Source organism: Delphinus delphis, chromosome 9, assembly GCF_949987515.2.
Source record: "Delphinus delphis chromosome 9, mDelDel1.2, whole genome shotgun sequence".
Lineage (NCBI taxonomy): Eukaryota > Metazoa > Chordata > Mammalia > Artiodactyla > Delphinidae > Delphinus > Delphinus delphis.
This window is the reverse complement of record NC_082691.1, coordinates 47486840-47513012: the sequence shown is the minus strand read 5'-3', so window position 1 is coordinate 47513012 and position 26173 is coordinate 47486840. Positions and strand designations below refer to the sequence as shown.

General features: G+C 40.6%; 1 long non-coding RNA gene across 1 annotated transcript; it reads left to right on the top strand.

Moving 5' to 3' along the window:
• Positions 1 to 709: 709 nt before the first annotated feature.
• Positions 710 to 3600, top strand: LOC132430644 (uncharacterized). Its single transcript, XR_009520540.1, has 3 exons — positions 710 to 1376; positions 2523 to 2689; positions 3119 to 3600. It is a non-coding gene; the product is annotated as an uncharacterized lncRNA (long non-coding RNA).
• The last annotated feature ends 22573 nt before the right edge of the window (positions 3601 to 26173 follow it).

Below are 26173 nucleotides of genomic sequence, written 5' to 3'. Positions count from 1 at the left end.
AAGAGAACTGCAGATGGTTTTGGTATATAATATATAATATGACCTGTTAAGATTATACCAATGAAATTGGTTTCCTGGAAGACCAGAAGCCTGGACTGACACCACACCTCCAACCACTCGATGCCACTACTTCCGAATCATGGGACTTGCCTGTCCACTCAGGACTGTGGGACTCTTGGGGAAATTGCCCAGGCCATGTTTCACAAACTAGGCCCTGGAACTCGTGGGAAAGGAGCTGTCTTGACTCATAAGAAAGGGGGCGCTCCAGGTTTCGTTATGCGTTTTCTAGAGGTACAGATGAGGTAGGGTGAAGGAGATAGAGTTCATGCCTGAAATAAGGAAAGAGATAATTATCAGGAAAATATTTCTTTAGCTATTCAACCCAGTCCCTTGGGTTAAGAAGGAATTTAGGAGCCCGGTTTTCCTGATACCTTTTTTTTTTTTTTGCGGTACGCGGGCCTCTCACCATTGTGGCCTCTCCCATTGCGGAGCAGAGGCTCCCGACGCGCAGGCTCAGCGGCCATGGCTCACGGGCCCAGCCGCTCCGTGGCATGTGGGATCTTCCCGGATCGGGGCACGAACCCGAGTCCCCTGCATCGGCAGGTGGACTCAAGCACTGCACCACCAGGGAAGCCCTGATACCTTCTTAATTTTGATAAAAGCATGGATTTAAAAACAACGACGACAACAACAACAGTGGACTGTCATTGTCATTTCAGGATCCATCAGTGTCTTCCGATAAAGCTGTATCAGTAATAATATTTTTTAAAGATGTACTTTCATTTTAAGTAGAGAAGAAAAAAAGAAAAGTGAAAAACACACTTTAGCCACTTCATCTCATTCAGTTGAATTTTTCAGGCAAACTACAAACAAGAATGATAAAGTCATTCAGCCTCTGTTATCCCAAATGTCCCTAATGTTTTCCTAAGTATGTAATTTACTCTCATAGCAACTGCATCAGGAAGACAAAAACCAACAGAATTATCCACAGTTTACAGATGGGTAAAGAAACAGGCAAACAATCAGGTGAAAAACAATTTAGTTCCCTCATTAGTTGTTTTGTCTTCATGATCCCATGTTTTTGTTTTATTTTATTTATTTGTTTGTTTATTTATTTATTTATGGCTGCTTTGGGTCTTCGTTGCTGCGTGCGGACTTTACTAGTTAGGGCAAGTGGGGACAACTCTTCTTTGTGGTGTGCCAGCTTCTCATTTCGGTGCTTTTCTTGTTGAAGATCACGGACTCTAGGTGCGCAGGCTTCAGTAGTTGTGGCGCACGGGCTTAGTTGCTCCGCGGCCTGTGGGATCTTCCCAGACCAGGGCTCGAACCCGTGTCCCCTGCATTGGCAGGTGGATTCTTAACCACTGCACCGCCGGGTAAGTCCCCCCATGTTTTTAAAATGTGTTTTTTTAAAAAAAAAAAAAAAACATTGAATTGATTGAGTGCTTTGGTGCTAGGAGGACACAACCTCAGAAGAAAAGAAAGTGATCAATTTTCCAAAATTAAATAATGAATCAGTGGTGGTGCAGCTACTAGAATCAGCCAAGAATATAGTTATAGAAACATTTAATCTCAGAAATGTCATTCCATTCATCAACTCAAGAAAAGCTTTCCTTGTGAACCACAGAGATTAAATAGTTTTAACGGAGATTATATCTAAGGAGGCCACCCAAATTCACCTTTCCATTATTCATTCCCTGGTTGTAGTCTAGAGACATTAGGTATCTTGGTCCAGAAATACACATTTTCCATTGAAATTAAGTATGTTGGGTTTTCCTTTCTTTGGGCTAAAATTAGTAGTGAATCACAGACTATTTCTACCAGATAATGTTACCAAAGAAAAATGTCTCTTTAAGGTTCCTGTGGATTAGATAGGCAAAATTTTCCCTGTACGAGGCTGTGCCTCTGAACAATTATGATGCTGACCCAGCAAAAGCAATGTCTACATTTCATCTTTGGAATCTGAGGAGGAAAACTAAAACAAGTGGTCATTACTGAAGGGGGTTTCAATAATTGCTTTAATGGGACAGAGTGGTTTTATGTGAAGGTCTTTGTGACAACTCAGGAAGAAACAATCAAAAGGAAAACTGTTTTTACAGCTTGTGACAAGGTAATACCAATAAATAGGAATGGCGCCTTGATCGTTCATCCCAGAGACCCTAATACTTAGTTTGACTGTATAATTTATCGTCCAAACCAAGATTTTTTTTTAGAGAGCGAAAGGGGGTGCAATTAACAATTACGCTGGAACAACAGGTGTGAATTAGAACATTTCAGGCAAACGGGACAAATGATCACCCTACTAATACTAGAAAGGAGAAGGATTAATTATAAGAGAAGAACACTGACATGGGGCAGGTTTTTAATTAATATTTAATATGGAAAGGAATTTTTTAAAGAGTTTAATACATGCTCATTTTAACTATAGAGGTTGGTGATATCCCAGTCATATCCTCTTTGTACTGATCATTAAATCAGTGAGTCTTATCTTGTTAAATGGTAGGTTATTTTATATATTTCAGACACATTGAAAGGAACATTGATTTTTTTTAACCCTGAAAACCAATTAGTAGAGCATAATAATGCCCTTGTCTCCTGAACATGAATGCCCATTCCACTGGGGAGTAACCTACTTACCTGGAAAACAGGAGTTTTCAATCTATCTTTTTGGACGTGTCGCGTCTTAAAGGTAATGTTTATTCCATATCATCTTGGGGGATAAAAGACCATTGTTAGCATGGAGTCTTGGCACATAGTAGGTACACAATAAATATTTGTTGAATAAGTGAATGACATGTACTCAGCAGAATAATTTTTTAAAAGAAATATGAATACATATATAGAAAATCATATATTTGCTTTTATTCAACTCTAAATAGTTGCATAAACAAGATAAAAGTACACACTGGAGTCAACAAATTATCATTTTGCATGTCCTTAAAAATCACAGCAAAGCAGGTTGCTATTCAGAACTTACAGAGGAGACAGTATCTCTCTATAGATCCTGCAAGCTTAAGAGATGAAACAGTTTTTCTCTTCTTTTGGATTATTTGTTAGTATTAAAAATAAAACCCGGTTTTCACACTTAATTGAAGTATTCTATCCCTCCCATGCTTAGGACGGTTATCTTGGAGAAGGGATTTGATGTTGGTGTTGAAGAAAGCTCATCAATGGCTTGGCAAGAAATAAGAGATGAAGAGTTCTGGAAGCCTGTAAAGAAAAGCTCATAGAAGAGAACAGGTGAAACTTTAGGAAAGGACACCAAGGAACTAATAATAATTTTTTTTTGAAGGATTGTTATATCTGAGGTAACTTTGGGGGGAAGCTGGGTGAAGGGTACACGGCACTTCCCTGGACTATACAAATACTTGTGAGTTTATAATTATTTCAAAATAAAAAGTTTAAACAGATTTTTAAAAAGAAAACGTGAGAAGTTGAGATGGAGAAATAAACTGCCTTAAGACAAATTTCATGTAATTTGAATGTGCTAAAGGAAACTATAGTGAATCCCTCAACATTCCTTATTCAATATTCAGGAAATATTTTTTGAGCACCTTTCTCTATAACAATCATTTTTCTTGATGTTGAGAATACTGTGGTGAACAAAATAAAGTTCCTGTTCTCATGGAGCTTACATTCCAGTGCAGATATATAATGAGCAAATAATAGTCTAATAGATACATAACGCTTCAGATTATAGTAACTGCTCAGAATAAAAATAAAGGGGTAAAGGGGCACAGCAAGATAGGCAAGTGCTATTCTAAAAGTGTTCAAGGAAGGCTCTCTGATAAGGTGACATTTGGGTAGAATAAAGGGAGAGAACTGAGCCATGTGGGTATCTGAGAAAAGAGCACTGCAGACAGATGCTACAGCAAGTGTGAAGGTCCTGAGGTGGGAGTATTCCTGGCATGTTCAAAAAGCTGCAAGAAGGTCAATATGGCCTGAGAACAGGGAAGGGGGTGATAGAGGATGAGTTCAGGGATGTAGTGTGAGTACTGGAAGCATTATAGGCCTTGAAGACAAAGGGTCTGTAGTTTAGGGCCAGGTTGGGGTTTGGTCATAAAAGTTGAAAGACATCAGCATGGAAATGGTATTCAAAGTCAAGAGGCTAGATGAGATCACCAAGAAAATGAGTTTAAATAGAGAAGGCAGGTTGACTCAAGAACTGAGCCTTGAGCAGTCCTGATATTTCAAGATGAAGAGGATAAAGGAGAAACGAAAAAGCAGCAGACTGTGAGGGAGAAGACGATCCAAGAAAGGTGTCCAGAAGGCCAAGAGAAGAAAGCATTTCAAGAAGGAGAAAGTGATCAGCTGTAAATGAGATGAGAGAGAAAATGAGGATTAAAAATTGATCATTGGATTTGGCAAGTAAATGCCCTAAGTGGCCTTGACAAGACAGTTGAGGGAGACTGGTAGGGCAGAAAGCCTGAGAGGAGTGGTTTTAAGAATGTATGGGGGAAAAAAAAAAAAGAATGAATGGTAGGGGAGGAAGTGTCTTTACAAAAGGAAAGACAGCTCTTTCAAGGAAAATTGCTGTAAGGGAGCACAGAGAAATGGAACAGTATTTGGAGAAGGTGTGGAGTTGAGAGAGTTGAGTGGAGGTTTCACCACTAAAACTAAGCAAACAAAATAAAACAAAGCCAAGAGTTCTGTTTTTGTTTGAGATTGGAGCTATAGCATATTTATGTGCTGATAGGATTGATCCAGAAAGCAGAGAAATTTTCTTGAGATAGATAGTTAGATTTAACCCAAGGTTGAAGTCTGTAAAGTAAGAATGAGGGGGATTTCAGCTGCATCATTCTGGATTGATTTAAAGGGAAAGTTGAGAGAGGAACTGTCACTAGTGTTACTATCATTTCTTGGTCATGACCTTATCTGGGCCCTACTCATAGAGGGGAATGTAGGAGAGCAAAGATAAAGGAACAGAAAATTCAGAAAACTTCAGGGAAGAAGTCAAGGAAGAGATCTGAAGTGAATCTGTGGGATATAAAAAACAAAAAATGGCTGACTGGAAGGGCTGTTCTGGGAAATTTTGATTATAGGTGTGTAGAAGTCAAGTGCAATCCTTTGGTTGGGTTTATAAGTTTTTAAGTTATTTATTGTGAATTAGTATGTAGCTTGTGTAAAAAAAAAGCAGACAATATGGAAGTACACAGGACAAGGAAATGAAAGCACACACACACACACACACACACACACATTCTTTCTCATATTCTACTCTCTAGGGGGAACCACTGTTAATTTGGTGCATATCCTTAGAGATGTGTATGGGTGTATTTATAACATACATATATGTATGTATAATTAAGTTATAAAAATAGAATCATATACTTTTCATACTATTCTTCAACTTGCTTTTTATACCGAACAACATGTCTTTTGTATTTTTCCATCTCAATAAAAAAGGCTCTACCTCTGTCTTTATAAAAAAAAATGAATAGATAATACATGAACATGATACACTATATAAAAGGGACAACAGGGTATATAGAGAATCTCCCTCTAATTTCCCAGCAGTCAGTTTCTCCCCAGAGGCAACCACTATTACCAGATCCTTAAATGTTCTTTCACAGCTAGGCAATGTGAATAAACACAGATATGTTGTATTTATATAAATGGCAGATTACCGTACATGTTGTTGTATATCTTGCTTTTTAAATTTTAACTATATATCTTAGACATCATTCCATATAGAGCTGCCTCATTCTTCTAAATGGCAATATTGTATTCTATCTTTACTTAATCAAATCCTATAGCTGGATATTTCTAACTTTTCACAATGAAGTGAATTCAACCATACTGAGCAAAAATTTAGAATTTATTCAGCAAAGGAAAAGAGAAGAAACCAAAATACAGAAAGACCAAAAAAAGGCAATTTAAACTATAAAGAACTGTAGATTAAAACTAAGTCTGGAAAAAAAAAAAAAAACTAAGTCTGGGGCTTTGTCTATGTGGCATTAAAATTAATTCTTGAAAAGTAATTTGAAATTCTAGGTGCTAATATTTTTATTTTCAAAAAGGAATTAATCTTTTTATTACTTTCAAAGAAGATATGAACAATGAAGAGCATCTCTCTGTTTTGAATGCCTGAACCCTCTTAACAACCCTGATAAAGCATTTTTCTGGGACCAATCAGTGAAGGTCTAGAAAGTCATTTTTTGTTCATAAAAATGCCTGGTTAAGAAATCATTCTCCTCCATCTGGTATTTGTTAATGGCTATTACAGTTGACACTATTCATAGAGGCTGGGTTTACAGATATTCTGAATAAATTAATGTCACTGAAATGACACATCTACTAGGAAACTCCAAGGGGAAAAAAGTGATGTTTTTCCCTGTATATAAAATACACTATTAATTGAATTGTCTAGAAAGACAATGTCCTGTGGTGGCTGGAGTCTTAAGGTATGAGTCCTCATGTCGTTCTTTGACCACTGGGTGTGTGAAGTTGCATTATTCTATTCTCTTTGCTTCAATTTCCCATTTGGAAGACAAGAGAAATAATTGTGTCTGGTGCCTCTACCTACCCGCCAAGCCATGCTGAGAGAAGCAGAAGTGAGAACCGGCACATGGCAGAAAGTTTTCCAGTAAGGTACTGTTTCTGTCATCACGTTAGTGTGACTGACCCGGTGATGTCTCAGAGTGGGTTTAGAGGCAGCGAGATGTGTGTATCAGAATCAACTAGGGAGATTTGTCAAGCCACTCCCTGGGTTGCTCCTTCCTTCCATCACCTGTTGAGAACCACTGTAACTGAAGAAAACTTCAGTGACTAGTTCCAGCAGGTATGGGACATAAGTATTGGGTTCTAAAGAGTGGAAGATGGGCACACGTTGATTAAGGTCAAGGACTTCTGTTTCAGGAAGAGCAGAGTTGAATGTTGGCCCCACTCCTTCATTAACTATAGGATTTTAAACAGTCTTTTTCCACCTTTTGAAGCCTTCATTTCCTCACCTGTAAAACACCTGCCTTTAAGGTTGTGGCTGCCAGGTCACTAGTTAGTGCTCAATAAATAGTTATGCCACTGTTTCATCAGTAACTCCAACCTTAATTGTCCACTCTGAACCATGGATTTAAGGCGGTATTTGTCATTCTCTCATAAAAGTTTAATAGAGGTAGGATCCTTACACACATATACGCTTAAATGTAGAATTTTAAGGCTGGAAATAACTTTAAAACCATAAAGATTACCCTCACCAAACTCTCACCTTATGGATGGCAAAACTGCGGCTCAGAAAAGCAAGAGATTTATCCAAGGTTACAGGGATATGTCTAAGGGTCAGGAATAGAGCCACATCTTCTGTCTTCCTGTCCAGCACTCTTCACTTCCTGCCTCTCAAACCACACATTTAATAAATAAAAAAATACTTGCTTTAAGAAGTTAACGATGAGGAAGTTATTTCCTTTCTATGGCAGGGTCAGTGACGTCATCACATAGAACAAGAAAAATCCTGTGAGATGGCCCTCATCCAGCTAATAAAATTAATAGCACAGGAAGGTGTGGAAAACTACGTCCTATTATTGCAGAGGTGGCATCCAAAGACCCAGAGACGAGTGAGTGACAGCGTAGTCTCTAGGACCCAGATAGAGACCCACATAGTGAGGCGAAAGACAGTGTATCAGGAGAAGAGTTTCCAATATCCCTAACGGCCCCAAATCTGCTTACCCAGATTGTTCCTGGACTTCAAGCTGCTGTGCCTCCCTTGAGGACTCTCAAGATTTCCAAAACCTTCAAGTTTTTTCGCATGGCTGCTTCTTCCTCATATCCTCGACTCCTGCTCCGTGACTAATAGACACCAGTGTATCTGCAATGAACTTATACAATTCCCCTGCCCTGGATGAACCACACCCACGGGGAATTCAGGAAGCAGAGCAGGGGCAATGACTAACACCAAGAAACCTTACATTCAGGTCAGCAGATGAAGGCAACAGATCAAGTCTGTGACTCTCAAAACAGGCCCAAAGGATCTTCTGGGCTCCCTCAACAGGGAACGGCACCATCACCAATTGAAGAGTTATGCTATGGGTCTGATTCCCAGGACCAAGTGGAGTGGAGGGGAAGGTCACAGAACTGGAAACACACCCAGTCCAGTTCTGGACACCTGCCTGTCTGCCCACGAATGACCACTGTGGAATCTGAGGCAAGAGGACAGCCCCCAAAACTCAGCCCGGAGTCTCTGACTCTGAGCATGGCCCGGCCCTGCAACCACAGCAGTCTCCATTCCAGTCTTGGTCACCATCAGGAAGGCATCTGTTACCTCCTGCTTGGCCTCCAGTTCTGTGGTCGCCAGTATAACCCAACGGCCATAAATTTCAAACTCGGCTACATGTTGCCCTACTTCTAACTCTAACTGCCTGCAACTTGCCCTTTGAAAAAACAGCTTTACTCCTGAGTGCTCTCTGCTAAATGAGTGCCACCTTGTCTCTTTCCTCCACATCATCATTATAATTAATAAGCAACAATATCATCCCTGGTGGTTATGTTCTTATTAGGTGTTAACTGGCCTTAACATCATTATCTCATTAGGCCTTTCCACCTAAATTACTTTATCAGCTTCCCTCTGAAGGGGGTCTGGTACTGTCTGGCTGAAAGGAATCCCCTGCACAAACACGAGAAAGCAAAAGGATAATCACAAGCATTTAGACCTGCTCCAGATATTAATCTTCTTAAAAAATTTATGCTATTTCTACTACTAGGAATACTTTACATTGCTGTAAACCCTCTCATCCAGTGTGTTTAAAGCAATACCCAGGAGCTTTTTAGCTTAATCTCACTCATTTGATGAGGAAAAAAAAATATTGTAGAAGAATATATTCTAAAATATTTACAACAGTAAAAAATCTCCCCTCCCCCATCACTGCTCACATTTCTATTTGGATAAATTCTCTCCAGTTTTTTTCCTTAAGAGGCTGAATTTCAAAATTTTATACAAAAGACTGTGAACAGATTTGCTCACTTTGTCCCCACTTCAGTTGTTCTAGATGCAATCTTTTCTTCAACTTCCCCTGACAGTGCTTAGCATTTCTTTAATAGCATTCATTTTGTAATTTAACATTTTGTAAGACGTAGATGAAGACAATTCTACTCGTAGATGAATGGACAACCCAGACTAATACATTTCTCTAGAAATCCTTTCATTCCTGAGGACAAATGACACTTACTGCTTCCTCTGTTGTCCTCATGATTTCACGTTAACCATGAACCCTTTTCATCTGTTCCTCCTTTATTTCTAGGTTGTGCACGTTCTCCAGAGGTTGGGGGACATGCTGCCGAGAGTTCAAGCCTGCCCTTTCCACCTATTAGTCACGTTTTGTTTTCCATCCCAGTTACCTCCTCCCTTCCTTGCCTTCCTGTGTACCTTAATCATCTCCCATGTAATTCATCATTCATCCTCACTTTCCATAGTAATTTCCTATTTTAAAATGTCTTATTATCTCATATTCCTCATTAACCACTTATCTTTCAAACTCTGTTGTTCATTTAATTTTCTCACAATTTGTGTAGTTATTTGGTTTGCAGCATTCATTTCCCCCTTCTTGCTCACCCACCCATCAGTCATCTCTTTCCCTTCTCCTTTCTACTTTCCAAGTCCCAAGCTCTTTTTTTTTTTTTTTTTTTTTTTTTTTTGCAGTACGCGGGCCCCTCACTGTTGTGGCCTCTCCCGTTGCGGAGCACAGGCTCCGGATGCGCAGGCTCAGCGGCCATGGCTCACGGGCCCAGCCGCTCTGCGGCATGTGGGATCTTCCCAGACCAGGGCACGAACCCGTGTCCCCTGCATCGGCAGGCGGACTCTCAACCACTGCGCCACCAGGGAAGCCCCCAAGCTCTTTTTTTCTGAAGGTGTGGATCATGATTTGAAATGGTGGAGATGAATCTTAATGTCCCCAGACTCTCTATTTATTAATTTTTAATATCAAATTATCATCCCATGTGGGAAATCTAGGTTTCTAATTCTCAAGCCTTCCTACAGAGGCAATCAAATTCACTAGGTCTCTTTTTTTTACTTAATTGGAGATAATACAAATCTCAAATGAAATATTGCACAGTTGGTGTTTATCTGAGATGCGCTGACCATTCTTTTTCCCCTTTGCAATTGAAGCCCAGTATCGTGGCCAAAAGACATTAATGTCTTTTGCATCTGTGTCATATAAAACTTCTCTTAGATTGAAAGTAAACCCCTAAATACAAATCCTGCTGTCATCAAACTTTCTGTTAATGCCCAGTCTCTTCTCCAAGAAAAGCATGACTTTACTTTTTAAACTTTTTTGTTTGCATTTTCTTTTGTTTTTGAAACTTCACAGGCTTCAGAGCCTTCTTCCGTTTCTCTTGATCTTCCTTTCCTCCTCCTGAAATCTCAGGATAATTAATTTCAGCAGACTCTGGAGACATTCATTCTTCCCTTTATTTTCTCTACTTTAGGATCCTACCTCACTTCATCCTTTTCCAACAGGTACCTTCCTATTTCAAGTGTATGACAGGGACCAATTCCTGTCTTTGCACAGTCCCACCTTTATGTTCTTCCTCACTTCCCCTCTACTGGTTTATTTTACTCGACACATGGACTCTGTTTCCATCCGTGAGCATGGTCAACAGTTTGTGTGGCTGCTGAAGTTCTCCCAGCCTGTCTCCCTGGTCAAGAGGGCGGCCCTCTTCTTCCCACAGTGCCCCTCGGATGCTGGCAGGGGAAAGGCATTGTGATCATCAGCTTTATTAGTGATAACATCAAGGCAATGGGAATAAGCACACTGACCAAGGGACAGCCTCATTACCCCATGATTAAAGAAAGAATTGGGGCAATTTCTCAAATTCTGTCTCCCTATTGTACTTCTCTGGAGATCTGTGTTCATTTTTCAATGGATGTTTATTGGATTTCCAACTCCATCACAGGTATATGATGGAATAAGGTAGTAAATTGTAACCACTGAAACCTACCATGCATTTCCATATGATTATGAGTTTCATTCTAAGCTAGCCTGGGAGTTTCCTGGCGGTCCAGTGTTTAGAACGTGGTGCTTTCACTGCCGAGGGCCCAGGTCCAATCCCTGGTCAGGGAACTAAGATCCCACAAGCTATGTGGCACAGCCAAAAAAAATTCTAAGCTAGCCAAAGGTGTAGATTGCTTGTGCATGGGAAATCCTGCTCATTGAATTAGTATATTTCTTTGAAAAGAATTCATTTTCTCTGAGTTAATCATTTTTATATGATCCAAATCATCTACTCTTTTTTCAAAAATATGACCCCTTTCCCCCTCACTATTATGTTATAATTCATGCACGATTTCTCTTGAGGTACAATATAGTCTAATTTTCTTTATTATTCAATTTGGATCCTGTTAAGTGAGACAGGCACTCACTGACAAGAAGGAGCATTTAAATTTTGGCAAATAAGTTCATTTGTATTCAGAAAGCTTTGCACCCCTCATATTTAATAAACCTTTCCATTACAGAGTAAAGAAATCCTGCAAACTAGTCAAACAGATTAGCAATGGGACCACCAAGAGAGTACATTCAACCCCAATTCAGAGATGTCTCAGTTTATCTGTTTTCTGTCAATCATTAAGAAAGATGAAATATACAATTATGTGCAAGGAGACAGAACTCCTAATTCTTTCATCCTAGCTGAAGCAAAAGAATTTTAATTGCTTAAAAAATTAGATTTTTGTTTCCTCTCAAGAAGGACAGAGAAAACAAATGTAAATTGCCTTAGAGTCAATGGCTGGAGCTACAAGACTTCAGAGTAGGCATGTAAGAGGTAGTCCATCATTTGTATTTTTTCTTCATAATGGCCAATATCCAGATATTTGGAAATATGAAACGTTTGACAAAATATTCCCTTTTCTGCTACAGCTCCTCCAGCATGTAAAAGGAAAACATTTTCCCTTTTCATTAGAATATGTAGAGTTGTATAGATTTAGTGACACCACTTCTGCTTAATGAGAGTAACACTGCACTAAGATATTTGAATATGCTGTCAATTATTCCAGGGTCGATTTTCCATTTGTGTGAGTTATCAGGCCCTTTGTTTCTCTTGTAAGTCCTATCAGCCATCTGATGTTGTGAACCTTACACTGTTTTTAGTATATTTACAAGAGGTAAAGTAAGAACAAGGAGAAGAGATGAAGCATTAATCAATCCATTTAGTAATGCAGTACAGCTGCAAAGAAAAATGAAAGCAATAGAGAAAATTAAAGCTCTTGGCCACAGAGAGGTATAAGCATTAACTGGAGGTGTCAGTACATTCCTTGACCTCAAATGGGAGGCAAAATTGAGAGTCAGGAGTAATTAATTCCAGCGTTTAAGCCAGATATTGAAGTCCCTAAAACTATTTCCCAAGACAAAAGTCTCAAATAAAACAGTTTATGTCAGCAATTCTGAATATGAAATTCCATTGATTTATTTTTCCATAAAGTATTTTCTGCACTTAGAGATAACTGTCAAATAGAGTTGCTAATGATGGAAGAAACAAAGATAAAGAGAAGGCACTTACATAGGATTCACAATGAGGTAAGAATATATAACAATATCTTTTTGTGTGATTAGTGTTTTCCCTTTCCTTTTTAAAGAGGCCACCAGCTATAGTGAATATATGAAACACAGTATACAAGAAAGATGTCTATTTATTGAGAGGGATTTTTTTTTAAGTTTAGGAACTAGTCACCCAGAGTCTCCCCACCTGAGCAAAGATGGATTGCAGAGGATGGGGTAGACAGTGACCATCACTGTATAGCGGGTTATCTCAGATTTATTCCAAGAAGTGAAAAGTCATCTCTTCCTTTTATCTGGACATAGATCTTTTCATGGTGACCCTGGGCTGAAATAATTACCTGGATGTGTATCTCAGGGCACCTCAAAATTGCTTGAGCAGAATGAGGCACCTGCCTGTAGCCGGTTACCCACTAGCACACTCCCCTGGAACATCATCAAAAGGAAAGCCAGCAGATGAAAGGAAGGAGGGTTTTGTCCCCTCTCCTGTGAAAGCTTCTGGAGTGTGGGAAAATGTCAGATTTACCTTGTATCTCCAAACCTAGCCCACACCCAGTGCAAAGCATGTGGTGTATGCTCCATAGAAATGTGATGAAGGAAAGGAGAGGGAGAAAGGCAGGGAGAGAAGAAAGGATTAAAAAGGGAATAAAGCCTCTATGAACTCTACAGGGTATGTTTCTAGAACCTTCTCAACTCCAAAGGGGAGAGACAGACTCATTGTATCCTACAAGGTTGATAAAAAAAAACCCTCCAAAAAATAACAGTCAAATGACTATTGCAGATCTATTTGACCTAACAGCTTAGGAAGAGTTGAGTTAGAAACTAGACAGTTGTCCTGTAGTCCAGGGCCTGATGTTAACATTTTTAGAGCTGGAAGGGATCTTGAAGTCATTCAAGGTACCTCCAAGTGGAATGTCATGTGACTTGACCATAGTCACATAGCTTGATAGTCTTAGAATAAAGACTAAAATCTGGGTCTCAAAGTTTCCAGCCCAGCATGTCTCACACTGCAGTTTTCCTACATAGGACAGAAGCAATTGCTGGCTCTATCCCTTCATATTTCCTGACCCAAGTCACTGAATATCACCCCTTCCAGAAATCCTACTAATCCTAAGCCCTTCCCTTGACACCATGGGACTTTAGCTTGCTAGGGAAACAGTTCACACTGGTTCACAGACTTATAATGAAGAGTGCTGGACAGGAAGACAGAAGATGTGGCTCTAGTCCTGAATGCAGACTTATAATTCTTGTAAAAGCTTGGTCACTAGGCATGATTAAGGCAAGAGAAAGTACTCTATTAACTGGAATCCTGGACTTGAGAATATCTTTGTGGCCACTTGTTTGCTGTAGCCACTGTTCTTCACACTCAAGAGAAACTGGAATATAAGTTCCATGAGGGTAGGAACCATGTCTATCTTGGTCTTAAGTCTCCACAGTGTCCACTAGGTACTTAACTGTCTGTTAAATTATTGAACACGACCACAAGTTCTATATTTCATGATTCCAAGAATGTTCCTTGATGTCCTCATTTGCAAATAATTGACAGTACCACCCTTCAGCGAAATATTTTTGAAAATCTCAGTTCCACTTGGTCTCCATCTAGTTAACTCAACACAGGATCTGATCACCCAGCCCACAAGAGTTCAAGCTCCATTTGACTTGATCTGCTCTGTTAGCTAACAACCCTTATCCCCCGAGTAAATGAAGGCACATTAAGGGCTAACATTCTAGAACTGGAAGAGAGACAATCTATGACTGTGTCTTCATTTACAAGCCCTAGAGTGCAGAATGGAGATGTGCATGCTAATAAATTGGTGTCTCCTTCAAACCACTGCTTGCAGGATCTTTACTAGAGGACAGGCTGAGCTGTGTGTGGAGAAGAATTGAGCAGGAGGACCACTGGGGTAGTCTGCCTACCCTCCATGGTCACAAACAATCCAGCTGGGGCACCCAATTTATATATCCCAGTAGGAAAAACAGGATCCCTGCAGTAAACCATCCCCATGCTCCTCTAGATTCTGATTACTACCTACTTTCCACCACCAAGAAACTTCAAACCATTTCTTCCAGCCCCACACAGAGTTCTCCCTAAAAGAACAGCTGGTATTATTTTCCTCTCCCTATATTTCCATAGATGTGTTAGCACACTGTGGACATTTTAGTGCCCTTATGGGTTAGTCCTCCAAGCAGCTGTCCAGCTGGTCTGTCTTTAATTTGACCCTGATGGCAGCCATTACTTGAAATGAAGAAGGCAATCTAGTTAGAAACTGCAGTTGATGTTCCTCTTCTCTCAGGCGGTAGGTAGCCCATCCATAAGGTCTTCTTAATAGTGGTGTCCAGGGACCAGGGTTCAAGAAGCTCAGAAGCAGCGGTGGGAAGCAGTATAGGAAAAGGCCATGCTCCTCCAAAGGAGTGGGTTTTCTGTCTCAGCAACTGTAAAATTATAAATCAAAGATTCAAAAGTTAAGCCACTGCTCAAGTGAGGATCTTGGTAAATACATGGCTTAAACAAAACCCGTTGATGGATTCATTGGCATCTAAATGAAGTCTGGTTTTTCAGACAATGGGGCAGAGACTACAGGAACACACAAAGTATGCCTAAGGATTCTCTGTTCCTTCATTTATTTCGCTAAAGCAAAGAAAGAGGAAAAATTATAATTGCTACTAAATACAAGTGAATCCGCATGTAGAAAGGTTGTAGAATGAGTGGGCTAGGGAGAGACAAACTGGGGGAAAAGGAGAGAGCCCACAGAATCCAAAACCAGCCACTGTTTCTTCACAGTGTTTCACAGGGCTCACCTGAATGGAGTTTGATTTTGTGACCTGAGTGAGAGTTGAATAAAGAATAGTATTGGGGGATAAATTTGGATTTAAGATCCCATGAAAAGTGAGAAGTACAGTGACCTAAACTTTACCCAGTTCCTGGGCAACCAAAATGATTGATTTCCAGTATAATTAACAAAATAAGAGTGATAAGAACTTCACTCGAAGATGGTCTAGGTGAAGCATCACTACTTTAGGGCATCTCTGCCCAAAGCATCACAGGAGATGTATTGTCGCACCACTGCCAGGGTCTAGGCAAAACCACCAAATCAATGACTGTCTTTGGCTGCCATCCCCTCCCTTGCTGTGCCACTCTGTCCCCTACCTCAGGCTCCAGGAACCCAAGTGCATGTGCTATTACCCATCCACTCAAATTTCTTTAATACCACAAATACTAAACAGGAAGTCTTCCAATGGCTAGATTTGAGTATTTCATACTAGAGTATTAACAATTGGTGGCTTTAACATTCCCATGGGATATTTTCAATTTAAAATGGACTTATATACATGAAACTCTTATTTACTGGAATATGGGAAGAAGAGAGAGGAGAGGAGGAGAAAGGAAAGGGGTAGGGCTTGTCATGCTTCTTGTTTAATCTCACCACCATTCCACACCACCCCACAGCCTCCAAACAGAGGGCTTCAGCAACTTTGCCTCCAGTGACACTGAACAGCGGCTAACTCCAGACTGAGATAGCAGGTCTGTCCTCAGAGACATGAAGAAAAGGATCCTTTAGAGCTGACATCCAAGCCTATAGAGACGCCTCCTACAGATACCAATGATCATGTCTGCATTCTAGATGTCTCTCCTGGTCCAAATCCCTCATTTTACAACGAAGCACACTGAAAGGTGAGTGGCATACCCAGTGTCACACAGGGACCAACTAAATGGTAGTGCCAACACTAAGCCTAGATCTCCCAAATTCTAGTCCACTGCCCTGCCCAAGTAAATCCCCATGAGCACAACCCACTGTTTTAGCTCCAGACACAGGCGGGAGGATCAGGTTCTTCAAACTCTACAGCAGTATTTGGGTTAGTGTCTGAGTAGTAATTTCCCCTTCCTGGACAACAATCTGGTTCAGTGGGTCTGGGGGAGGCATAGGAATGTTAACAGGTCCCCTGGGGGATTCTGATCCGTGAGGTATAGGAACCACCCCTGTGCTTCTGTCGTTACTCCTCTACCTATCAGCACCATGCATATGGCTGGAAGGTCCCCCTGAGGGTCTGTTCTGGGGACATCCTCTGGAGCCCAGAGATCAAAGGGCTGTTGACCATTGGGGCACAAGTCAGAGCCCTGAAGACAAACCCCAGCCTTGAAATCTCAAAGAAAGAATGCTTAGAATGTGCCAGAAAGGTCTCCTCTTAGGCCCTGTTGACCTTAATGACTTTGTGGCCAGCAATAATCCAGCCATACCCTCAAGGTTCCTGTATGACCAATCTTCTAAAATGTGCTGAGCCCCTACTTTGTGTATCATTGTGCAGCAGGTCTGAGATGCACAAAGAAAAGGAAGATCAACATACATACTTAAGAAGAGCATCAACAGTACAGAGCAGTATCATTGAAATGGAACACAGTAAGACAGCTCAGTGTCATACAAGCATGTTCCACGTAGTCCAATGATTTCCAAACCCACTGCCTGGCAGAAGCTCGTGGCAGTTCCTAAACCTCCATCCTGGAGATTCTGATTCAGCGAGCCTGAGGAAAAGCCCAGAATTTGCATTTTTAACCAACTCCCAGGTGAATTCACAGATGGACCTTTGAGACCCTTATATTGGTTTTGAGGGCTGACTGTGAAGAATCCAAAGGAATCTAGCTTGGTTGCTCTTTATAGTCACAGTTTACAGCTCCTCAGCATTCCTAGCCTACTCAAATTGGCCCCTAGATGCATGTCTGTTTGGTTTTATTCCTCTAAGGTCAGTCTTGGCCTATGCTATCTTCCTACTTCGTACTTCCTGCTTAGGGCTTCCTTTATCTTCCCAGTAGGAATTTGTTTTCTGGAAAAGGGTACAGCTTTATTCTTTGGGGAAACACACAGGCAAAAGCCAATGTACACAGCCGTATATTGTATGATTCTATCTACATGAAACATCTAGGATAGGCAAATCCCTAGAGATAGAAATCCTATTAGTGCCTGCCAAGGGTTGAGGGGTAAGTTTGAGGGATGACAGCTAACGGATACCGGGTTTCTTTGGGGGGATGATGAAAACATTCTAGATAGTTGTGATGATTGCACAACTTTGTGAATATATCAAAAACCACTGGATTATACCTTTTAATAGGGTGATTTTTATGGTATATGAATTATATCTCAATTATTGAAAAGCTCATGTAAAAGTATGGGCCCCACGTATCACATACAGGTGGATCACCTGGCTCCCTGGCTCCTTACAACTATCAAGTGACATCTCCAGGGACACAAAGGCAAAATTTTGCCAGGGTAGCTGATGACAATAACAGCTACCATTTACTGCATACTTACTATGTGGCAGACACCATAATACATAGCACATAGTTATCTCAGGTGATGTATCAGAACCAAAGACGTGGATACTATTATTATACTGTTATTGTTAACATTTTACAGATGATAAAATGGAGGCACAGTGGGGTTAAAGAACCTGACTAGGCCCATAGCTAATAAGTGGCAAAATTGAGTGCTAGGGAGGTGTGGTTAAACAGGCACCAAAAGGCTCTGCCCAAAACCATGTCCCTCATGGATCTGATATTCCCAGCATTAGATTTGGGGAAAACAGAATAATAATAAAAATAATAATAGTCATAACAATGTAGTGAAGATTTATTGAATGCTTTCCATGTTCCAATCCCTCTACTAAATTCTCTACCTAGATTATCTCATATAATCTTCATAAAAACTGTGAGGTACACGCTAATGTTATCCCCAATTTGCAGAGGTGAAAGTAAGGCAGAGGATGCTAAAGTAACCTGCCCAAAACCACACAGCTAGTAAGTGATGGAGGCAGGATTTGAACACAGACCCTTAGTGCTAAGTCACTTTGTCAGAGATCCAAACTTAGATTCCTACGGGGTCTAAGGATGAAAGGGTGAAGTGGGCCCCATATGTTTCTTGAAATGCAAAACAGTATCTACCCATCTTTTATTTATCTATCAGTAAGTCTGTAGATACAGAGATGTGATATAATTCTCTCTTAATACTGTTAATACTTAATATTCTTAATACTTAAGACAGAACAAAGCACAAGAGCAGTAATAACTGGCAAATGACACTTCCTCTCAATGTTGGGGACACAAAAAGAAGTGACAGAAACAGTGGCAAATTGGAGAAAGAACACACTTCATCTAAAGGGACAGCCACCATTCAACTCTTAACTCTTTGTTGCCAGGTGTGTATATGGTGCAGTACTGCCCTATTTTCTGAGAGAAGCCAGAAAAACAGAGTTTTACATGAAATCTTTTGGTTTTAAAAAAATGGCAAAGAATTCTGCAGACTATATTTGTCCTGTAGCAGTCCACTCTAAACCTTCAAATAAGGTAAATGACCTCCTCCAGCAGTTCTTTGTGACTGGAATTTAGGATCGAGGGTTAAAAAGTGACAGGATGAGACTAGAATGGTGAAGAGGGGCCATGTATGAAAACTCCTGATGCACACCTGGGGAAGGTAAATCTCATTCTACAGGCTAGGGAAAGCAGAAGCTGTGTGGTTTTGTTTTGTTTTGTTGTGTTCTGTTTCAGAAGAGAAAGGGACCAAATCAGAAAGACATTTTTGAGATCCATGTGAAGGACAGAATAGCTGGGAAAGATAGCTGAGGCAGTGAGACCAGTTGTCAGCCCCAAACCAAGGCGGTGGCAATGAAAGCAAGAGAATGGACTTAATCAACTAAGCAAAGACCTTCCTTAATAAATGATAGATCTGCTTGTATCAAAAGAGAGTATACGTACACTCAATCACATAGCTATAGCATCACTTGATAAAGGAAAGACCATCATCATGAAGAGGGGGACAGCAAACATGAGGAAAAGAGCTATGGGAGAAATAAGAGGGGTTTCAGGTTACAAACTTGTTTGAGGCTGGGTTTGGCATGTAAAAAGGAAAGAAAATGTACTAGGCTAGGGAGGAGACAGCTTGAAAACTGCCTAGGAAAACAAAAAGTGAATGAAAAAAATAAAAAGAACACATAGAAGGAGGTCATATATTAAGAAATTAAGAAGATATATAGGGAGCCAGCAGGGAAAAAAATAATCAGGCAATGAAGATCGGTGAAGGTCCCTAAAGTCCATATTTAATGCCGATGATAGATACCAGGGAAGGCATTTTAAAAAGATGCTATAATAAAGGCAGCAAGGAGATTGCTTTAACAGAGACAGAATTCAAGAACAGAGACCACAATAGAGGTATTTATAAGGAATAGAAGAAAAAGAGGGCCAAAATATGGAAAAGGATTTTAGTTATTGGAGATCAATGGGAAAAGAAGAATTTTAGAGATTTCAGAAAGGAAAATATGACAGGATTTTGGAATATTCTCAGAGTGAAAATAAGGTCTGTTCTGTAAAAAATACAAAGCTCTCTCTCCACAAGTGCTTAAGAAGCAGCCCAGAGGATGGCCAAAGATAACACCAAAGCTGCATTCCAAGGGCATGAGGGGGAGAATGCAGTTACCAGAAAGTTCCAAAAGGGAAAGGAGTGAAAATTTTCATCTTTACCAAGCTTGCTTTTCATTGGTTATAACGTGGCCCAGACCGGAATAAAGTGTTCAACAGAACCAGCTTCTTCAGAGGTAAGCTTATGATAGGCCAGAACATTCTGGGAGAACTGCAGCTGTCACAAAGGCAGAATTTTTAAAAGGAGGAGCCTTCACCATATACATGGTCCAGGGATAAAAAGGACCAACAACAACAGTAACAAAAGATCCTATTTAAAAGCATAAAGGTGTACATTAAAGGGGAAGAAATTCCAGGAGAGAGGAAAGAGCAGCAGAAAGGGACATTACTGAAGGTGTGTGTCATATAATACCTGGCAGCTTATGTACAGTATTGAAGTCCCACGTCAAAGTTACTCCGTTTTGCAGGAGAAAGTGTAAAATAAACTATGTAAAATAGTTACTTGCTAAAAATCACACAGACAGTAAGTTTTAGAGCCAAGTCTTGTTGGATTCTCAAGCTTATGCATTCTCCACTATACCATACTGTTTGACTACGGGCCATCTTCCACCCAGATAACTGCAAAAGCCTTCCCAACTGGTAAAGCTCACCCTCTCCATCCTGCATCCAATACGTAGCCTAGCCAGAGCAATCATCCAAAAACAAACTTCATTGTGGCACTGCCCTATTCAAATCCCTTCAATAAATTCCCTTTGATTTTCAATGGAGTCCAAACTACTTAGCATTCCCTACAAGGTCCCTCAGGATCTGGCCCTGCTCACCTCCCCAGCCTCATCTCAAGCTCCTCTCATTGCAGGTGACAATTCAATGACTCTGAATATATTTAAGTCCCTGGAATGCACCATGGATCATTCTCGCCTCCAGGCCTTTGCACGTTGTCCCTAATGCCTGAAGCACTCTTCTCCCTGACCTCCTGACCCCTCCTTTTAGGTAGTCTAGGTAACAGTAGTACTTGTTTCTCGCAAAACTTAACACATTTTATTGGAATTATCTGTATCTGTTCTGAGATCCCTACACTTCCTCTACTGTGAGCTAGCTACAGGAGGAAAGATCCTGTTTCTATCTCTTTCACTCTTGACTCCACAACACCTAGCACATGCACTGGTGTATCTGTTGCTAAACACATATGTTTTGAAATGGATAATAATTTGATGAGGCAAGAGCCATCACAAGTTACTAAGTGAAGCTATATCAGTGGAAGCCAAACCCATAACTGACCCCAAAACCCCTACTCTTGACATCTGCAATTTACTGTCCATTGCTGAAGATTCTTACACATTCCAAAAATTGCACCGATATTTTTTAGACATGTGATATATATGCTTCCTGTGCTCAGAGCTATAAATAATTCCAAGGACAAGGCTCACTTCTTGCCCTAAACCAGCTTACTTACAGTTTAGTGGAGGAGCTTTCATTTTGCCAACCTGTTGCAACTCACATTCTCTTTAAGTCCTTTCAAGACTGAGCTGAGAAGGGATCCTTGACAGTTTATCAAGAATTTGGTAACTGCCAATTCACTCCTACCGGTCCACAAGGGGCTTAATGGCTGAGGCTCATCACTATCATCCCAGTGGTTAGATAGGGCCTGATATATAATAACAGGTTTAAAAATCACCGAATGAGTGAAAGAATAAATGAATGGGGTTTCCCTGGTGGCGCAGTGGTTGGGAATCCGCCTGCCAATGTAGGAGACATGGGTTAGAGCCCTGGTCCGGGAGGATCCCGCATGGCGCGGAGGGGCTAAGCCCGTGTGCCACAGCTAGTGAACCTGCGTGCCACAACTGCTGAGGCCTGCACGCCTAGAGCCTATGCTCCGCAGCAGGAGAAGCCACGGCAATGAGAAGCCCACGCAAGGGAAAGTGGCCCCTGCTCTCCACAGCTAGAGAAGGCCTCCGCACAGCAACGAAGACCCAACGCAGCCAAAAATAACTAAATAACTAACTAAATAAATAAATAAAATAATAAATGAGTGAACGAACAATCAAATAAATCAGGTCTTGGAATAAAGCTTTGGAAACTGGGTCACAGCCTTAGTAGGAGTTCTCCTCCATCACTAAACAGATAAATGACTTGGTGACAAGTCCCCTAAGGAAGAACCAGCCCCTTAGACACACATACATGCTGGCCAGCCTGCAGAGCCAGTGGAGCATGGGGGCAGGGAAAAAGAGGAGCAGGGCAGGATTTTAAATGATTCTCTTCTGTGTCCTCAGGTTTAGAGGGGAGATGCTATGGGGCAGACACACCCATGCAGAGTATTGAGATGGCTTCACCCAGCCCTCTACAACCCCAAACCTGCTCCCTGAGGCACACCATAGAGGTAGGTAAAGAAATAAATAGGTAGATAGATCAATATAGTGTTCAGCACACATTTTCACTACCTAGAAATAAAACACTTTGGTGGCATATTAATAAAGTATATTAATAATTACCAACATGAATATTCAGTTGAAACAGATATTTGCTAGTTTCTGTACCTTTCAAAATCAGAACCAAATATCTGAACAGAAACAGCTATCTAAACAGTATCCTTTTTACACACACATACACACACACACACACACACACACTCCTGAAATTTTCCTCCCTGCTGCCAACTTGTTAGTTATTTGAATAAACATTATTTCCGCCACCCGTTTTAGCACCAAATAGTACCTTGTAGTCAGTTAAAAAACCTTTATCAAAGTTAGAGTGTGGTATTATTTTGACAGCAGACAGTCCTTTGCTTTTGTGTGGAATCACTGTGTTGCCTGAATTTTGCTTTTGTGCAGACAATCAGCGGGTCATTAGCAAACTGTACAAATTGCCCTGGACTCAGGATGGAACCCTGGGGACCTGAAGCCGTAATTGAGAGAAGATATGGTGTTGCTGACAGTTACCTCTGATGGCAGTTTAAAAAGTATGATTGCAACCACATGACAGCTTAATACAACAGATCCCTGAGCTGTTCACATGGCAAATTCTGATTAATGGTATCAATAATCATTATGAATTTTTAAGTTTTGGTGGAGCACTCCATTACCTCCTACTATTAGAGGACAAGACTAACAAGCTCTTTTATGCAATTACCATGTTTATCATTATTTTACTGCCTCTGGTTTTACATATTGGTGAACATGATATGACCTATAGTTTATTCAAATGGGGGGGCAGGAGTCCTGCTGCATATTTAGAGGGTTCATGAAGAAACTTTTGCATAAGAAAGTGAGAGTGAGATAAACTGAAATTCAGTTTATGAGCCAGAGTTTGCCATTTTACACATGCACATATGCGTGTGTGTGTGCGCGCACACACACAGGGTAAGGTCTATTTCACTACTTCCACATCTGGCAATGATGTGGGCATAGTGAAAAGCTTTCAGATTCCCTCCAGAAAGCCCTTAGGCTACAAGAAAAATCATCCTACATCTAATAAACCCATCTGAGATATATCTCCCATATGGTAAAACCCTGTTTTGTTTTATTCCAACAAATTGGTCCTTGGATTCCTCTCACAGCTGTTGCTACTATTGTTTAAGCTGTACTGAGCCCTGGAATGAGCAAGGTGCTGCATACAGCAACAGTCAGGATCCCTGTATCACTGGACTGTGCAAGCATTAGGTGATATCACCTGTGAGGAGTACTGAGCACCCAAGGTATTTAAAGGCCTGATACATAATAAGCGCTTAACAAATAGGGGCCAAAAATATTTTTTAATTAGAATATTCTGGGAGTTTAGTCTCAGGAGAAAAATGGGAATAGGTTCCTAAACCAGATTACCAACAAGAGAATAAGAAAGCTGAAATAAGCAAACAAACAGATAACTTCCCCCTTCACTATTCTCCATCAGTTTGGTTTGGCTTGAGAAACACTGGTGTGTGCCCAGCACTGTAACAGCACAGGAGACACAAAGACAAATGTGGCCACTCCCTGACCTTCTGCTGGAGGAATGACACACCTGGGATTCTTTCCAAGTGGGGTCTTTTACCACTGCAATAGCATTTAGAAAGTTTATTATATATAGCCATACAGGTAATATAATCCCATGAAAGGAAAGCATTTGCTCTTCTTAATAGTTTTTTTTCCAGCTCTATTGAGGTATAATTTACAAATAAAATTCTAAGATATTTAAAGTGTATATTGTGATGATTTGATATATGTATACCTTGTGAAAGCATTCCCCCATCTAATTAATTAGCACATTTTATCACCTCACATATCTATCTTTTTTTTTCTGGTGAGAGCATTCAAGGTCTTTAAATATCTCTAAGAGATAGCAAATTTTAATTATATAACACAGTGTTATCAATTATAGTCAATATGTTATACATTAGATCCCCAAACGTTTTTACCAACCCCTCCCTATTTCCCCCACCCCCATCATGACATAAGTTAATTGGCTTTTTCCTATTTGCAGGAGGTCTCCTCCTTAATTTATTTCTCCTATAAGTAGAGGAATTATCTTTTTATTTTGCTCTGACTCTACCAGAATTGGTGGATGTTTCAAATATGCTCAGAATAAATAAATGTGAACTAAATATACACTCTAAAAAAATAAAGCCTGTTACAGCAAGCCTATAGTTATAATGCTTACCTTATATATGAAATACATCATATCCGTCACCAAAATAAAATTACCAGTATCAGGAGATAATTCTAATCCTTTTGGTCTATCTGGATGCATCATCTGCAGACATATGGCTAGATTTCCTCAACACTTTGAATTGTTCAATATAATCACTAGTCTTGTGGGTGAGGTTTTCGCCCCCTCAAATTCTCCTTTCCATTTTTACCAAATTTCAGCAAATTCCTTTCTGAAGTTTAAGACAGACAAGAGGCCTTGCCCTCTCCATATTAACCATGGGCCATTTCTGGTCATCTTGGGATTGAGGGGCTCACACTTCCTTCTCCTCCTCCTCTCCGTCTTCCTACTTTACTAGCCTTATTTCCCTCTGTTTTATTTTCCTCTGAAGATTTTTCCATGTTTTGAGTATTAATTTAAAAGCTCCCTTTTAACATGCTCTAAGAAGAGCAAAAAAAGAATGAAAGGGCTAGAAGGGTGAACAAAGAAGGAAAAGCAAGAATTTTGAGGCTCCTCAACCTTTAACCTCAGTTCTCTTTCTGTGGATGGCCAGAAATGGATGGACATTTTAGAAAGACTAACAGGGGGAAAAAAACTGCTAGGAGGAGAAAGAGTGTTGGAGAGATTCCAGGAGAAGAGACATTGCTGAAGGAAGGAACCCATCTCAACTTCTTCCTTCTTCCTCTAATCTATTTCCACAACTCACCTGCAATGGCCCTTGTACTCCTGGTGGGATTGAACCCTTTGAAAGCTAAGAGTTGATAGAAAGGATAAATGGCATGAAGTAAAATTCCACTTAAAAAAAGAATCCAACATCCCCAGGGCCTCTAAATTCATCGCCTAAGTGTTTTCCATTGCACCCCACCCACTCTCCCAGGCCAACACACACCACCAGGCCATCCCACAACTCAACTTCTGGTTGAGCCAGAAGAGCACTGGAAGTTTGGAAGCAGGGCCAGAAATCCAGCAGAGCCGCAGGCTCAGCCACCACCTTTACAGTGCTGGGAATGCACCATCCCCAAAACAACCCCCAGAAAGCTGGTGGGGGGTGAGCAGCCACGAATGTCAGAGGCAATTTGGGTTGGCACCAGGGATGCCTCACCCACTTTCCCAGAGGGCTCCAGTCTTCGCTATGTCAGAGGGCGCAAGAGTGTCCTGACCCTGCCTCCCAACTTCCAGTTAAACCAGAAGCTGGACATTCAGGGGAAGGGCCAGGAATGCGGCCAACCAGGTGCAGGGACATTATTGCCACAGTTTCCATCATGGCTCATAAGCACAATCCAGGCCATACAGGTGTGTTTGTTGAACAGAAACATTCTGAGAGTCTGTTTAAAAAGAAAATCTTCTGTTCCAGATTTTGAACGGTAATGGCTCTCCTTTGTTGTACTATATGTGAGCTAGACTCTCCATGCAGTAGGTCATTTAATTCTAACAAGCACCCTATGCAGTAAGTACTATAAGTATCTACCCTTAGTATATGAGAAAACTGGAGCTGAGAAGAGTAAAGCAACTTGATTCAAGCTAGTAAAGGGACAGATACAGGATTCCATTCCACATAGATCTGACTCCCAAGCCCACATTTTTAATCATCATGTGTAGAAAACCAAAATTCCACACCTTTGAGAGTACTCTTCCTAGATAGGACTTTAAGGCATTTTGACCTTGTTTTGTTAGG